At 35.3% G+C, this 17,898-nt stretch overlaps 1 protein-coding gene across 2 annotated transcripts in view; it reads right to left on the bottom strand.

Annotated features, from left to right (window-relative positions):
• Positions 1–17,898, bottom strand: part of LOC145265583 (meiosis inhibitor protein 1-like) — a 768,286-nt gene that overhangs the window by 184,189 nt on the left and 566,199 nt on the right. The gene's annotated exons all lie outside the window — the stretch shown is intronic.

The following is a 17,898-nucleotide window of genomic DNA, read 5'->3' as shown; positions in this document are numbered from 1 at the left end:
ATAAGTCAGGTGCGCATTTGAAATGAATGTTTCTGTCTAAGGCGCAACTGAACCATGATACTTGACTTTTACATTTTAAACTTTAAATGAAGCCACTCTTTACAGATCATTTTACAAAATCAGCAGTAGATTCTCTACAGTGCAATGTAGACTACAATGCATTATGGACTACGAGTAAGTCACTGTGAGGAGATATGTGAAGTTTCTTCCTGGTACACTTGAGGGGATAATCCCTGACTAGAGCAATCGATTTGATTAAAACATGGTTGATTTCACTGATTTCGATGACAATAAAAGTATGAGTGAGTGGTACATTTGTTGATACTTATTTCATCCCGGACAACGTCAGGTCCCCTACCAGTCTGTATATAGTCATCCACATACAGTACTATCTCGTTGTTTCACAGCTCATCAGTGCGGCTAGACAGGCAACTGCCTCAAGCCAGGATCAAAACCTGACTGTCCAAATGACAGTCAAGGCTTCTCACCAATATATATCTATATATATAAAAGTGAAAATGTATGTATGTATGTGTGTTCACTTTTTCTGTATGTCAACAAAAGGCTTTTTTCAGGGAAGTGGTCGCTCGCTTCACAACTGTTTAAAACTTTTTATATCACATATAAATCGTAATATCTCACAGTTAACAACAAAGCTCGCCTGTCTATTTAATTTGCTTGATTTCGGGAAGATAAATATTCAACACTTGTCGCTCGCCGCATGTGGGTTAGTCTTTTTCCTATAACATCTTGGGGGGGAGGAAGCGTTCAGCAGTAAATGAAGGTACTATCCCGCAGTCAAACTTGACCTCATTAACTCATTAAAACGGGCACCTGCTAAATCCAAGTAATTAAATAAATTCAAACATGTTTCCGTTAGCATGTTGCGGTGGGGCAATGGTTAATGTCGCACGTTTTTTTTTTCACACTTTAATTTACAACTTTGCCTCAAGGGTTCGGGTTCGATCCTCATACTTACTTTTTTTTTTACCCCCCCCTCCCCCTTCTGGAGTTTCCACACACACCTCCAAACACCCGGGCAATGCCGGGTACCCCTCGCTAGTATATATATATATATATATGTATGTATGTATGTATGTATGTATGTATGAGGTGCCTTCAATATGTTTCTAGACGTTTTTTTGTACAGGCATTTAAAATTGTTGCATTGAAAATTCAATATGTTATTGCGATACATCTTATGAGATGACTGACCAATTTTTATGACTTCAGGTTCCAATGAACAGCTGCAGTAGAAACTGGAAAACACCTGACTAAAACCTAATTGTCACAGTTGGTGAATTTTAAAAATGCAATCTGGACGTGAGGACGCTTTACAAGAACGATATGCAATAAAATTCTATTTTAAACTTGGAAAAAATGCCACAGGAACATATGGAATGCTTCAGACTGATTTCCGACCATTTTGCATGAATTGAGCATCAGTTTTTGAGTGGCATAAGAGATTCAAGGAATGCAGGGAGTCTGTGAGGGATGATGAGAGGTGTGAGGAATGAAGAGAGGTGTGAGAAGAGTAAATCAGAATACCAGAATTGATTGGTCAAATAAAGAATTTCATGGATAAAGACCGTTGTGTGTTTATAGAAACAATAAGTGCACAGTTTGGTGTCAGTGTGGGAACTGTACACACAATTATTCGTGAGAAACTAAAGATGTGGAAGATTTGCATGAAGTTTGTTCCAAAGGTGCTGCATCCTTGTCACAGACTATTTGACCCTCACCCTCCCTATAGTCCAACCTTGCTCCCTGTGACTTTTGGTTATTCCCTAAGTTTAAGGAAAACCTTAGAGGCTGTCATTTTGAGACGATTGAGGAAATAAAAGAGGATGTGACAATGGTTATTGACATGCTCACACAAGAGGACTTCCATGGAACCTCCAAAAGTTGTTGGAATGGTACAACAAGTGCATTGCAGCCAGAGGAGATTACCTCAAAATGGACTAGAGTTTTATGTATGTACTATCAATAAAGTGCCCATACGAAAAAAGTTTGGAAACTTATTGAAGGCGTCTTGTGTATATAAATATATTGTTTGACTGTAGAAATATATATATATATATATATATATATATATATATATATCATCATGCGGTCCGTCAATCTTGGGGTCTCAGTGCTTTATCCCTCGGTATTGGCATAGTCTCACTCCATCACCACAGGACTTTCCACCTTGGCTCCAAACTTGCTTGCGCAATTTAGGTGCAGTATCTGTTGTGCATCAGATAGACACCCTCTGAACCTCCAATGCTCATGTCCAGTGAAGCAAACCTGTGACGACTAGCAGCAGAGGAGGTTGCAGCTTCTGGCCGAAAGTAATCTCAGTGAGGCAAACAGTTGCCCTATCGTGTCGGCTACAACGCCTTTTCTTTCTGGATGAGGTTCCATAGGCTTTTAAGGAAAACTGCAAGGCAGCAGTAGGATTTGAAGTCAGTTCTCATCTCTTAACCTTTTGCTGTGATAAGGCCCACAAGGCAGTAGTGTTTGATTTTGGGGTTTGTTCCCCTAGTTTTCGCCCAACCAAGGGCACCCACAAGACAGTGGGGTAAGGGTTGGCAGTGTGTCAGGGCATGTCCACACATCGGTGGGCCATAACGCACTACCTCTGGGGTCCCCTACTACTCCGAGATCTCCTACAAGTTTAGCTTGGGGCCGCAAGGCACCCAGTTACCGTGTGGAGGCACTGGAGGAGTCTTGATGATGGAGAGGCTATGTACTGGCAGAGGAGACTTAGGCATAGCTGCTCCCTTTTTACCACGAGGTTAGCCTGCTGTGTCAGCTGGAAGCGAGAAGGCATGCAAGCATGAACTTAACACTAACTTATACCTAACACATTAGACGCATCACATCCCCCTGCCGGATTAACAATCCAAACACACACACATATATATATATATATATATATATATAATGTATAATGAAGCCAGTATCGAATCTATCGACCCGTATTAATTGTGACACCCAGCACTGATGATTCCTGGAAGGATGAAAGAATGGTGTCTATAGGTATTTAATAATTATTATAGTAAATAATTATGTCAGCCCCTTTAAGAAACTCGTTTTTTATCCTTGAGCACTTTCAGTTGAATTAAAAAGTCGGTCAATTTAGCTCTTATGCATAGATCATCATATAATGATTAGATCACTCTGACAGACATTAAAAAACATTTAAAAATAAATTTTTTAATTTCAACAGTATTTCTCGCGATTAATGGAGGCCAAATGGATTAGGTCCTTGCAAATGAAATCAAGGTTTTGCCGGGTTTGAATCTATTGACCAGTGTTAATCGTAACACCCTGCATTGATGATTCCCCAAAGAGGACGAAACACTGATGTCTGTAGGTATTTAATAATTATTCTAGTAAATAATCATATATATATATATATATAATAATATATATACACACACACCAATCAGTGATATAGCAGTTTACTATAAAAAAACACAGAAAGTATCTTCTTAAGTTGCCAACATTCAATTAGTGTGAGAATATTAGTTCAAAGAGGTTAGAGAATGGTAAAAACTTGTGTTAGCATTTCAGAGAATATTTTCAAGACAGTTCCTGTTGATGGATCTCTCATCAGAATGCGCAGTATTTAGCAAACACTTTTCATCACTAAAAAAAGAGGGAGGCGAATTGCAAGACTACTTAGTTTCACAGAATAGAAGTTAGGCGATTACAAAACAAAATCTACACATAGAAATGTTGTTCTTAACCTACTTCCATTATTCAGACATGCATGTTATATTCTAGTTACACAACCGAAATTAAGTGACATTGAGTCTGGTCAATACTACAGGGTGGCCCACTTAAAAGTAGCCCAGAAAATGTAGTAGAGAGGAGGAACATTCTTTTATTGTTTAAATTACCTGTAGTGTTATAAAAGATACTGGAAGTGTTCCCCGTTGAAATCTATGCATCTCTGGGCACGTTTAACAACGTTTGCAGATATTGCCTGTAGATCGTTTCTGATGATTTCTCCTGATAGCGTTGGTAATGTTCTCCTTAAGTTAGCCTAGATTGTGAGGATTATTTGCATAAACTTTTTGTTTTAAAGTCCCCCAAAGATAAAAATCACATGATGACAAGTCCGGGGAATGTGGTGGCCATAAATATTTATTTATTGTTCTGATAAGCTTCTACAATCACTATTCTCTGCTGCAGCGAAAACACCATACTTAAAAATTTTTAAATGTTGATTTTAAGAAATTAGGAAACTTAATCAGAAAAAAAAAAATTGATTAAAGAAAGATTAGGGAGTCGGGCTACTTTTTAAGCGGGCCACCCTACAGATGGGCGACCATTTCAATAGATATACGAAGAAGAATGGTAACGCCTCCCTGCAAAACAAAATCAACAGCAACAAAAAACAACAGAAAAATGTTACAGTATAATGCCTAACAAAAATGTTACAGTATAATGCCTAACAAAAATGTTACAGTATAATGCCTAACAAAAATGTTACAGTATAATGCCTAACAAAAATGTTACAGTATAATGCCTAACAAAAATGTTACAGCATAATACCTAACAAAAATGTTACAGTAAGAAAAATGTGGTGAAAAAAATAAACAAATAACTGTTTCGAAGCGCAAGGAAATTTAATTTTCTACTTATCTATAATTTTAACATTTACTGATTCTAAGATTTATTATCTATGCATTTGTTAGCATTACTTTTACTTAGCCAAACCAGCGTGCTTTTCAAGATGAATGACAATTTTGTTGGGATTTGCTAGCAAATTTTAGGCTTAAAAAAATAATAATAATAACAATAATAATAATAATAATAATAATAATAATAATAATAATAATCAGCTTACCTGTTGTGGTTTAAAATATTGAAAAAAGAACAAGAAGGCTTCTAAACAGTGAAATGAAATATATATTAACAGAAAATTCAGAAACATATATTGGTTGAGTGGGATTCACTCAACTTGAAGGACAAAGTAAGGTTACGACACATTCCCACTAAGTCTCAGCTTAAGACTACTCGATAGCAGAAACTGGTTACCAAAAGTTACTTCAGGAATAGTCCATTGTCAGAATCTGTGAAGGCGCCATCCTAACAATACCATAGTACAATTTGTAACTGTTTTTGGACTTTAGCTTACGGTTCCACTTACCCCCGTAAAAACTTTTTTTCTTTACTATCGTTTAAGCCTAAAAGATGCAGGGAAGAGCGCTATTTTTTCTATGGATTGCTCCACTTACCCTTGATTCTTACCTTATAATGCTAAGCATCAAATCCTATTATTTTAGTCTGATTTGACTGAGAATTGAACTCCGGTTTCCTAGTCGATTAGTGAACATTATAACTGTTCCAACTGTTTTTTTGTTTTTTTTTCATAGGAGACCACCTATCAAGGCCTGGAGGCCACTCGAGGATAAGGGTTAATGAGTGTACAGTAGTCAATGGGACAATATTGTATTAATCGTTGGTAGTGGAAATTTGGTAAATTGTATTACTTAGGAGGATTGCCCATACAGAATTTGTTTACATTGGACTAGAAGACAACCAAATTGTAGACAGCTGGAAAGCAGGCAAATGGAACAGAGTTCCACAGGCTTGCAGTTCTAAGAAAGAACCTTTGTTCATAGAATCTAAGTTTGGGTTTAGGCACAGATAAAGAGTGGGGGAAATTATTGATAGTGGTTTCAGCTAGATGAATGTTTTTCATGAAAGTTTGGCAAAGGGGGGGGGCATAGATTGGAGCTCAGATGTGCATTTGCCATGAAAATAATGATAAAGCAGAGACAGGCTCACAACGTCTCTTGTGTGGGAAAGAGGTTGCAGGGAAGAGAAAAGAGCATCCCCCACTAGACTACAAAGTCTATTTTGAACTCTGTCAAGGCAGGATAAAGTATTTCTAATTTTTAACTCATCACATTGTAAAAAAAATAAAATAAAAACATAACAATCCTTATATTTGATTGTAACATGTTCCTTTACTGGGGAGGGCCAATCTTACATCACACTAAGAAGTTGCTTGTCTCGTTGGGGAAATTCTAACATTTTTCAAGACTCAGAAAACAGAAAAGGAATTTTTTTGTTCTTATTCAATTTCATACTAGCCTGGGTGCCAGGCGTTGCCTGGGTGTTTGAAGGTGTGCGTTGAGCAAAAAAAAAAAAAAAAAAAGAAAAAAGTTGTAGTAAGTAGGCAGGCTCGAACCCATGACGCGAAGGCGGAAACAAAATTGGAGGTGTGTGTGTGTGTGTAAGGTTGAGCAAAAAAAAAAAAAAAAAAAAAAAAAAAAAAAAAGAGGAAAATTGTGAGCACAAAAAAAAAAATAGTAGTAGGCAGGCGGGCTCGAACCCGTACCGTGAAGGAGGAAAAGAAAAGAAAAGGAAAAAAGTGATGCGTTAGCAGCTGTGCCCATTGCCAAACCGGAAGTGACGTAGGTTTAAATTCAGGCTAGACAATCGAAAAGAAGCGATTACTTCTGAAATTATCGGTAAAAAAAAGCGACCCTTCTCTGTAGAAAACTGGCTAATTGAAGGTGAAGGAATTAATGTTTTGGGCCAATTTTTCAATATTTGTTGTCTGAAGGGTTGAGCTTCAAAATGATACCGATCTCATGAAAATCCGTCGCCTCTGTCGAAAGACATACATTCATACATACATTTAAACAGACAGATGAAATTTATCTGATAGATTACAAAATTTTCTAACACTTTTTTTTATTTTATGTATTGTTGAGGCTTTAGTCACATGTCGAATTGTATGAAAGAATTATAGTTTGATGATGTGAAAACAAAAAAAAAACAGATGCATACTTTAGAGTTTAATAATTTGAAAAAAAAAATACAGATACACTAGCTGAACAAATAAAACAAAAACACAGGGTAAGTTTGAAAAATGAAAGAATTCAAAGAATATTGATTCACAATCTTTTTCCACACTTCTATCGATATAATTATAAAATTCTGTGAACCTTGCTTGCTTTTTTGCATCTTTAACGATAGGGCAATTCCATCTTTTTAAAAACAGGATGACAGGAGGTAAATATATATATATATATATTTAGGCAGGAATTTTTTTCTCTATTGCATATTTGATTACATAAAATATACGTTTTTTTGTCTATTAATTCTATTTTTGATCCTTTCCAACTCCTGAATAACAGTCTTCACTTCTTGCGGGAACTGGCTGATGTAATCACCATATTTATCAGAAGTCCGAGTACTTTCCAATCCTTCAGGATTCATTTCCAGGTACAAATTAATCTAACTGATTTTGAACAATTTATAAAAGTTTTTTTTTTCTTTTCATTAGTTAATTATTTTATTCTCCCCCCCCCATTGGTTCCAGAAGTGAAGACTCTTATTCAGAAGTTGGAAAGGATCGAAAATAGAATTAATAGACAAAAAAACGTCTATTTTATTTAATGAAATATGCCGTGTGTGTGTGTGTGTGTGTGTGTGTGTGTGTGTGTGTGTGTGTGTGTGTGTGTATGGGCGTGGCTCAGAAGCTAAAAATAAGGGTGGAGAGTTATATGTTTTGGTTTTGATTCAGGCTGATGACACCCAAGTCATGTATATATATATATATATATATATATATATATATATATATATATATATATATATATATATATATATCACTTTTATCTCACTACCATATATTAGGTTCAATATAATAATAGATAGAGCATTATCTCTATAATAATAAATACACAATCTGCCTGAATTATACTATAATATTTACGACTGGGCAATGCCAGGTGGCTTGTTAGTTTTATATATTATTGAGAGAAAGCGCTGAAGACGTCCTGGTAACTCAATGACTAGTATCTATTCCATTGTTCATTTTTGTGCATACGTTAACAAACCCACATATTACTTTCGTTCATTTTTTAAATCTCACAATATTATATTCAAATTCCATCAATGCGTTCTTTACTAAATTTTAAACGGAACCCAGCACACATTTTGTTATAATTAGTATCATCACCAACTATCTCAACTCCAGAGAGTAATGTCGTTACGATTCTTTCAGATAAAAATTCTTTCTATTGATAAATTTCTAATTCATATTTAAAAATAAAATATCATCATCATCATCATTATCATTATCATCCTTCAACCGTAGTCAAGATGGAGTTCACACTCACACTACATATCCCAGTCCCATATGACTGCTTCTAGGTCCCGTGCCTCAACATTAAGATTCCTTGCAATGACATCTAGATATGTGAGCATTTTATTTCTGGAGGGGGTAGTAGAGTTCTACAGAAGTAGGGAAGGAATAACTTCATTTATTCCTCTAGACCAATGGCCCGCAAACTGAACACATCTTGGTTTGACAATAGATGATGCCAATAGAAGTTCGCCATAGATTTGTTGTTTGATTTGATTGGTCTTCCATGAGAGCTTTTGTGCTCTCATGAGAAAGCGAGTATATACACCTTTAAGGTGGGTCTCCAACTTTTTAGAACGTGTCTATGTTTCCAAACCATAGAGGAGGGGGATGGATTGTATTATCGATTTTAACATTTTCAATTTTATGTTTTTGCAGAGATGTGGTGTCCATATTTTGCTCAAATCATTAGAAGCAGATAATACCATCCTCTTTCTGATGTTGAAATCTTTGAATAAAGATGTGATGAACGACCCTACATATAACACAATAACTCAAATGTTAATATTTGAAGTTTTCTTTCTAATAGTGAGTAATCACTTATTAAGGCCTAAAAGCCTCTTGAAGATAAGAGTTAATGATTTGTATTATTCGATGTACTATTATCATCCTGGATGTTATTCTCCCAACCTTTTGACCGATGCAATTTATGACCCTTTTTTTTTTTTGGTATATCTTGTTGAACATGGAAATTTTTCTCTCAAACTTACAGTCTTCTTGGAGTTAAAGGTTCAATCCATAGCGCGGGCGATAACAATAATACAATGACGAATTACTTGAAACTTCCAGGCGGTCATGACTGATGGAACGAGAGCAAACAACCCCCGTGGATTAAATAAAATGTTCCATTTGAAACTCTGTACAAGTTCCTAAGTTTGACATAAAGATTCCCCAGTTTGACAAGATTTACCCGAAGAAGGAAGAAGGTTACATCGGCTGAAACGTTGTGAAAATAACATCCAATTAATATAAATTATAAACCTTTATCTAAAAATTTCCGAGAGGTAAACGGTTAACAAGATTGTCTGTTAGCGTTGAACAACATTTTGAAAAGATTGGAAACAATGGGTGAGACTGATTATTAAAGTGGACAACCTGATAATAAATTTGTTTACATTGGACTTGAAGACGACCATGTTGTAGTCGGCTTGGAGGAGTCCTGTCCACAAATGGAAAGTTTCTTTTAAATTTTTTTTTTTTTAAACTATCGCTTCCCTTATTTTATCTTTTATTGTATGAGTGATGTTTCTGAAAAAAGGGGAAGAATTGTTGTTGCCTGGGTTAGAATCTATTCCATACAATATATCGTTGGCAAGTTTGTTTTTTTTATCTTGAAGTAATAAATTTGTTTACATTAGATTTGAAGGTGATCATGTTGTCGTCAGCTGGGAAAGAACCCTGTGGTATTGAATTCCACAAATGGAAAATTTCTTAAAAAATTTTTTTTAAACTCTGCAATGCAATAAAGGATTCTAGGTATAATACAATAACTCAGATGTTAACATTTGAGGTTTTCTTTCTAATAGGGAGTCATCAATTATTAAGGCCTAAAAGCCTTTTGAGAATACGAATTAAAGGTGTGTATTATTTAGATTATTAGATGTACTATCAGTACCGTCGGTTTCAAACCTGATAATAGGGAACCGGTTTATTTCCCAATATCAAGCTCTCTTCAGTCAATCTATCACATATATATATATATATATATATATAGGGGTATATGGGGTCCCAATTTCGAATCTCGTTATATTCAGCCACTCTGAGGAGTCGTAGATGACGAAACACATGTCAGTGGATAATCATATTTTAATAACAATATATATGCCACTCCCCATATGGGGGTACCAAATTGGTTAAAGAGAAAATTATTTCCAACTCGCATTTAGATAAAAATGGCACTTTTGTAAATAATTGAATTCATTCAAAACGTATCACAAAAACAAAAACAAATAACATCTACGTAAATCGTGATATGTCCGAACAGGCAGCGAGGTGGACGAGTGGTAAGAGTTTAGGCTTTAGGGGTCCTGATTTCGAATCTCGATAAGATTCAGCCACTCTGAGATGTCGTAGATGAAACACGTGTCAATGGATAATTATATTTTAAAAACAATAAATATATATATATGTTTATTTACTTAAAAAAAAAATGCATTTGTTCGGCTTTATTAACACTTTCATACTTAAATTTTTCAAATGAGGAAACATCACTATATATATATATTCACACTTCTATAAATTTTTTTTTTTGCATTGATATTCATATTAAAACCTTTGTTTCTATTTATTTTAAAAGAAAATACAACTTTGTTATATATGGGTCGTGGAATTGCATTCATCTGCAAAAGATCAAGCTAATTTGCATATTCTTATTTAATATATATTATATATCATATTTAAGCATATTTTACAATCAGCTAATGCCAGGCTGCCTGTTAGTGTGTGTGTGTGTGTGTGTGTATATATATATATATATATATATATATATATATATATATATATATATATATACTAGAAAAAGTACCCGTCGTTGACTGGGTTCAAAAACCGTCTACACAAAATGGACTCTGATTTATGAAAGTATGATAGGTTATGAAAGGGAAGGGTTGTAAAGAGATAGCTTCGAATTTGGGGGTATCAAAACCAAAGCAAAATATGATGAAAGTAAAAATAAAATAGATAAACCCCATAATTTATTATACCATACCTGTTCACACTGAAACACTTATTACAATATTTTGTGGATCTATATTAAAAAAATTTGTTAAACTTTGTGACATATTTCCATTCTATGGAGGTCAGGTGCGAATGAACACCCCATAATTTTATTATACCATATTTCTTCAAACTGAAACATAATTATCGAAGTATACTTATGCAGATAGATATGAAAAGTCTTTATTAAAGTTTGTGCCTATTTCCATTCTATGGAGGCCAGGCGTGAACGCAGACCCAACAATTTTAATGAACCACTGTTCTGCCAGATCAAACATACCCATTCCTGTGTCTCGATACATCTTCTATCATTATATGTAATCTGTTTTTTAAAATAGTCAACCATATAGGAGCCTATTCATGACCAGACACACACACACAGCTTTATATATATATATATATATATATATATATATATATATATATGATGATATGATTTTAATGAAATTTAACTTCACATCAAAACAGAATAACAATTCACGCTTTAGTCACATGTCAAAAGTCATTGTATGAATTATTTATTTTGATGATGCGAAAACAAAAGAAACAGATGCATACTTTAGAGTTAATCCATTAATGGATTATAAAATTTTAAATAAAACATGGAAAATGTGTTAAAATCATTTTTCAACAACTTAGTACAGATTAATAGTGAGAGATTCGGAATAACAATAATATATATATTTTTTAATATAACAATGTATGTATGTATGCAATCATTTTAACAAAATCTCATTTTATTATGTACTAGCAGTCCCGACCCCAACGTTTCCCGGGAATATTTATACTGTAACATTTCTTTTGTATTGCTTGTGAAAAACGAGTAACAAAAGATTGTTATGTATTATTTGGTTTCTCGAATCACTGCTCTCATCTTGAGTGTCATTTTCACAACGTTTCGGTCGATGTAACCTCCGACCTTCTTCAGGTGTATCTTGTCTAACTCGGGAATTTGGATGGAATTTTAAACGGAACACTTTATTTACTTCACAGGGGGTAGCATGCTCTCATTCCATCAGCCTTGACTGGATAGAGGTCCTAAGTAATTTGCAATTGTATTTTTCGGTCACCCACACTGAGAACTGAACCTTCAACCTTCAGGAGAATATCACTTTTACAATTGATTTTTCCAAGTACTCTAACCATTGCGCTACGGGTCCTTGTGACAGTTACATTGACCGAAAGGTTATGAAAATGACTCTCAAGATGAGAACAGTAGTCCTAAGAATTCAACTAATCCGAATAGCTAATCCTCATTTCAAAAATTCAAAAATGTAATAGAATACCTGTCCCAGGATGGATAAAATTAATTTGCTGAACAGGGAACTATGTAAAGAGGTGAACAGGATGTTGATTTACATTACATTTAACTTTCTGCATGTCAAAGAACCAAGGAGGGAATTCCGAAGTTTAGCAGTCTAAGGGCGGAAAATATTAGAGTAGAAGGTTTCCTGGTATCTAGAGATCTCTGCAGTGAAGGGGTGAGATTTTGTTGCTAAACAGGTTTGTCGGAGGTATGCACATTGCGGGGGTACAAGTGCAATGAGTTCATCAGAGCACATTCCTATAAAATATTTCAAAAACAGGGACGCAACAATGAGACGATGGACAAAGTTTGGTTGACAGTTCAAAACTTATTAAATCTCAGACTCTTTTTTGGACCCTATCTCAGAGAGAGAGAGAGAGAAACTCGTGGTGGATGCACCAGCCCAGATGTGACAACAATCCATGCAAGGGCGAATGGTGGCTTTGTAGGGATACAGGACACTCTCAGGTGTAATTTTCTAGCATGGTAGCGAGAACCCATCTTCTTTGTAGCAGCTTTTGCAATGTCCTCAATGTGTTTATTCCAGTTTGTGTTGCCTGTGAATGTTAAGTCAGGAAGTTTGAAGGATAAGCTCTCTGGTAGTGTATTATTAGTCATGGATATGGGTGGTTGAGAAGGCTTCTTGTAAGGAAAGAAGCTTAGTTGTGGCAGCAGTAAAGGTTGTCATCCATTTACAGCTCTATTCCTCTACGGACCGGAAGTGATTTTCTAAATATTCTACACATACGCACATCCCTTTTTCCTTCAGCCTTGTACCATCAGCAAATATACCCATCTTAGTCACAATTTTATCAAGGAAGTCGTTTATGAATATCAGGAATAATAAAGGTTCAAGGATCGATCCTGAGGCACTCCTGCATAAATATCATGCTGTTTGGATGCATGTTCATTCAGAACAACCTGGGTTTTATGCTCTCTTACAAAGATTAAAATCATACTTCTATAAACAATACTTCTATAATCCTTATTCCAATTTACCAAAATCAGGGGGAAATTGTTTTGACGGTATTTTCATGTAAGAGATAGCCCAAGTCACAACACAATTCGAAACATTATGACAAGAATTAAAGGAAAACTTCAGAAACGAAATAAGGAAGTTAAATCGCACTCCAGAGATGCTGCAATCTGCCACAAATAATGTTTTGGAAAAAGCACAAATATGTGAAGCTGAAAATGGACAACATTTAAAAGACATTATTTTTCATAAATAAAGATTTGAATTTTGTGTTTATTTTAAAATTTCCCAATATCTTAGTCAGAATTACAGAAAAATATCATCAAAATTAAAGAATCTATTAGTTCAAACTCAGTGACTTGTTGGATACTCTGTACTAATAATAAAAAATAAATGTAAATAGTGTATATAGAAATCATAGGGTCTGTTTTCAGACATAACCTTTGTATATATTAACCAAATTGTAAACAAACAAATAAATAGGGATACGACTTTATTATTTACAGTGAAAGGGTGTGATTTTGTTGATACACATACCCAACTTTACATAAATAACAATAAAAACATTTTTAAGTTCAATCACTTTTGCAAAACTGTCACATGTCAATAAAAAAAGATTGTTTTTTTTTTTACAGTCCAACTGAAACTACTTTCAATAATTTCCCCCAATTTTTATCTGTGCCTAAACCTAAACGTAAATTCCATGAACAAAGCTTCTTTCTTAGAACTGCACGCTCGTGGAACCCTCTTCCGTTTGCCTGCTTTCCAACTGACTACAGTTTGGTCGTCTTCAAGTCCAACATAAACAAATTCCTGATGAACCATCCTCTTAAGTAATGGAATTTACCAAATTTTCACTACTAACGATTACTACGATATTATCTCATTGACTACTGTACACCCATAAACCCTTATCCTCGAGTAGCCTCCGGGCCTTGATAAGTGGTAACTCCTATGTGTAAAAAAAAAGTCTAAGTTTAAATCACACTTTTTTAAATTTCTTTGTTATGTCTCTAACATAAATAAGCCTTTCAGCTTTTGCTAAAAGTGTTTATGATATAAACACTCTCAGTAAAAGAAAATGGCATATTCAGCAACGCTTGATTATAGATATTATAAATTTATTATAACAATTGTAGGGAAAATCGTAACTTACTTGGCTAGTATGTGCGCGTGCTTTAAAGGGTCGGTCATGTAAAAAAAAAAAAAAAAAAGAAAAAAGAAAGGCTAAAATGGCAACACCCAGTTGGTTTTATAGTTTACTGTCATGTGAGCGAGTGAGAAATGCAGACTGTCACCGTTTCTATGCAAATGAGACAGGTGAATAAAAATGGACGTAAAATTGGAAGAAGGCGTGCTGCGTATGTAGTCGTGTACAAGTCAACTTTAGAGAGTGTTGAGTTTTAGAGTTGGAAGTTTTGACAATAGTGTGTCGGATTGACCCGAGAAATTGTTACTTTGATCAAAGGTCTATGCGGCATTTACTGTGTTCTTAACACCTTTTTTTTTCTTTTTTACACGGTGGTCACCACTTATCAAGGCCCAGAAGCCACTCAGGGATAAGGATTATTGCAAGTACAGTACATTAGTGTGGAGATTTAATGAAGTGTTTACTTAAGGGGGCGGTTCATTAGGAATATGTTAATGTTGGACTTGAAGACATCCAGGTTGTAGTCAGGTAGGAAGCAGGCAGACGGAACAGAGTTCCACAGGCGTGCACTTCTAAGAAAGGAAACACCTACAAACAACATAGAACATACACATAAAAAACACTAAAACTAAAAAATATTTTCGTTTTAATTATTATTAATAATATTGGTAACATTAGTATTAAGAGATGGAGTCCCTATGACTGCCTGACTTTATATTGTCATCACTGGCAACTCCTGCAGCGCAGTTAGAATCAAGCTGTATCGACTTTGTCTTTTCCTTGGATCCTCTGGCTTTATGGAGAAGGGAGGGGACCACTGCATGAGCAACAGCTATACTCCCATATCACCCTGCCCAGGCTATGTAGCTCAACTAGGCAGGAACTGCCACTCCCAAGTTGGACTGTATCGCCATTCCCGGCGGTGCAGATAGACTATACCATCGTCTCTCGAGACAGATGGTTGTCGACGATGACATGACTATGTTTAGTATTAGTAGAAGCCAACATTAACAGCATTGAAACACGGCATCAAAAACCAGAAAGTAGTACGCATACAAATGAAGAAAATTACAACTAATTAATATTTAGTGTTTTCTTGAAGTTAGAAAGCAACCTTTATACAAGAAAGGATGAATCGTTATATAGCTTTAAATACAGCTGAGTATCTGTAGAATGCACAAGTGGTGACGCTAACTTTTAAACAATCCATCTTATTAACTTTTATCCTCGCGTGACTTGACTGGATTTGTGATTTAAAAACCGGAAATGGTTGATATGCCATAAACCAAACCAAACCAAACACCGTGGATAAATATTTGAAGATCTAAATATCTCGAAACATAAAAACCTTTTTTAAAAAATTATTGGCTTCAGCATTGTTGTCGTTTCATCCAATGCCAGTAGGCGTAGGTGAAACGAGAACAAATTCCACGGAATCTTTCACGTTTTTTCTAATGGATGGAAATACTTGATGCTTCGTGAGAGCTATCAAGGGTATTTTTTTTATCGTGACGCCATCACTAGATGGGTTGCTCTTGAAACTCGACTAAACACCTGGAAATAAATAACTACAACACAAAAGTAAAATAGAACAGATATATTGAAAGCAAGAAAGTATATACAATATTTGCATAGAGTCCATTGGTATAGTCATAGGGAGACCGTCCCTGGAGAAGGTGTCGGCTGGGTAGTCATCGACTCTCAATCTCGTCTCTTTGGGTCTCTTTCGTCTTTACGATACCAACCATATTTATATGGTTGATACTCCACATATGCTAATTAGGTGAATCCTATCTCAACAGTTGCCTACTATGGCTTAAGAGAGGCCCATCTCCTCTTAAGAGAAGGATAGACCGCACTAGTTTCCCAACCTGGTATTTTTACCTCACAGTACATACAGCAACTCACCTTCGCAAATGGTCACCCATTTGATACCGGCCAGGCTCAACGTTACTTAACTTCGGTGATCTGGTGTGAACCGGTGTGTCACCATGATTGTGCCGTATATCGGCATTAAATAACCCAAAAAGAGTTGAACCAAATCAACCATTAACCGGTAGAAGCATAACTAACTAAATCCATGCCCTACAACACAACTCACTCTAACCACGTGCCCCCACCCCCATCCGATATCACATCTGCACTCACATGACCTCAGCAGATATTGAAAGAATTATTTTTAGGGGGGAAAGTTTAGATTTCGATTGAAAGCGCTACTCTCCCCCCTCCTGCTCACCACTAAATTCTGATATCAGCTTTTGACCTTTCAAAGTTCTGTCGACATTCTATTTTATATTAATGAACTTTTCATAAGCCATAAACTAACATATCTGCACACGTTTTTATAAAATTCTCCTTGATTCTTAATTTTTGTTCTATATATAGTTGATTTTTTAAAATATTTTTTATACAAAACTTGCTAGTGGTGACTGACAGTTAACCCAACAGAAAATAGAAACAACTGATGCTGCCAATAATACTCCTAAATATAAAAGTATCAAACAAACTCCCACAAAATTTTGTATGGAAAAACAATCGATTGATTAACATATGGGGTGGGGGTCCAACCTTTTGGAGCTTAAAGGGCAAATAGTTATGCTGAATACAAGAGTGGGGGGGGGGCTTAATGTTATTAAATGTGTAAATAGATTTTTTAAAGAAATATTAAATATAATATGGTTCTATTTTTTTACTATAGCCATATAAACAAAATTATAAACATATGAAAAAATGAAAAAAAAAAACAACTTAATTTCACTGCAGGTATAAAACAAATTACTATTACAATAAAATAATATTTTTACACCAGAATAATTTTTTTTTTTTTTTTACAAAGGGGTTACCACATATCAAGGCCCGGAGGCCACTCTAGGATAAGCGTTAATGTGTGTACGGTAGTTATTGAGACAATAGCATAGAAATCGTTCGTAGTGGAAATTTGGTATAACTAGATTATTTAAGAGGACGGGTCAATAAGACCTTGTTTATGTTGGACTTGGAGACGACAATATCGTAGCTAACTGAAAAGCAAACCAGCGGAACAGAGTTCTAGGAAAGGAGCTTTGTTCATGGAATAGATAGATAGAGAGTGAGGGGAATTTTTGAAAGTGGTTTTGACAAGACCTGTGTTTTTTTTTTAGAAAGCTCGGTAAGGGGAGGAGCATAGATTGGAGCTCAGTCGAGCACTTGCAATAAAAATAATGATAGAGCAGAGACAAGCTCACAACACCTCTTCTGTGGGAAAGAGGTTGCAGAGAAGAGAAAAGAGCATCCCCCACTAGGCTACAAAGTCTATTTTGAACTGTCAAGGCAGGATAAGCCCTTTCTAGTTTTAAACTCATCACATTGTAAAAACAAATAACTAGATTACAAAGTCAGTTTTGAACTCTGTCAAAACAAGATAGGGTGAGAAACTGTAAATGAGAAACTTGTTGCTGTTTACTGTGTGATAGCTTCTCTATAAACTTTACATTTATATCGTGTTCTGAGTAAAGCAGGCCAAACAAAATTCACTCAAGTGCCAGATTTGGCCTGCGGACTGGAGGTTGCCAACCCTTGTTATAGAGCATAAGAATGATAATCTACTACTA

This window comes from Euprymna scolopes, chromosome 40, assembly GCF_053919585.1.
Source record: "Euprymna scolopes isolate OS-2025 chromosome 40, ASM5391958v1, whole genome shotgun sequence".
Lineage (NCBI taxonomy): Eukaryota > Metazoa > Mollusca > Cephalopoda > Sepiida > Sepiolidae > Euprymna > Euprymna scolopes.
This window is presented reverse-complemented; position numbering and strand designations above follow the sequence as displayed.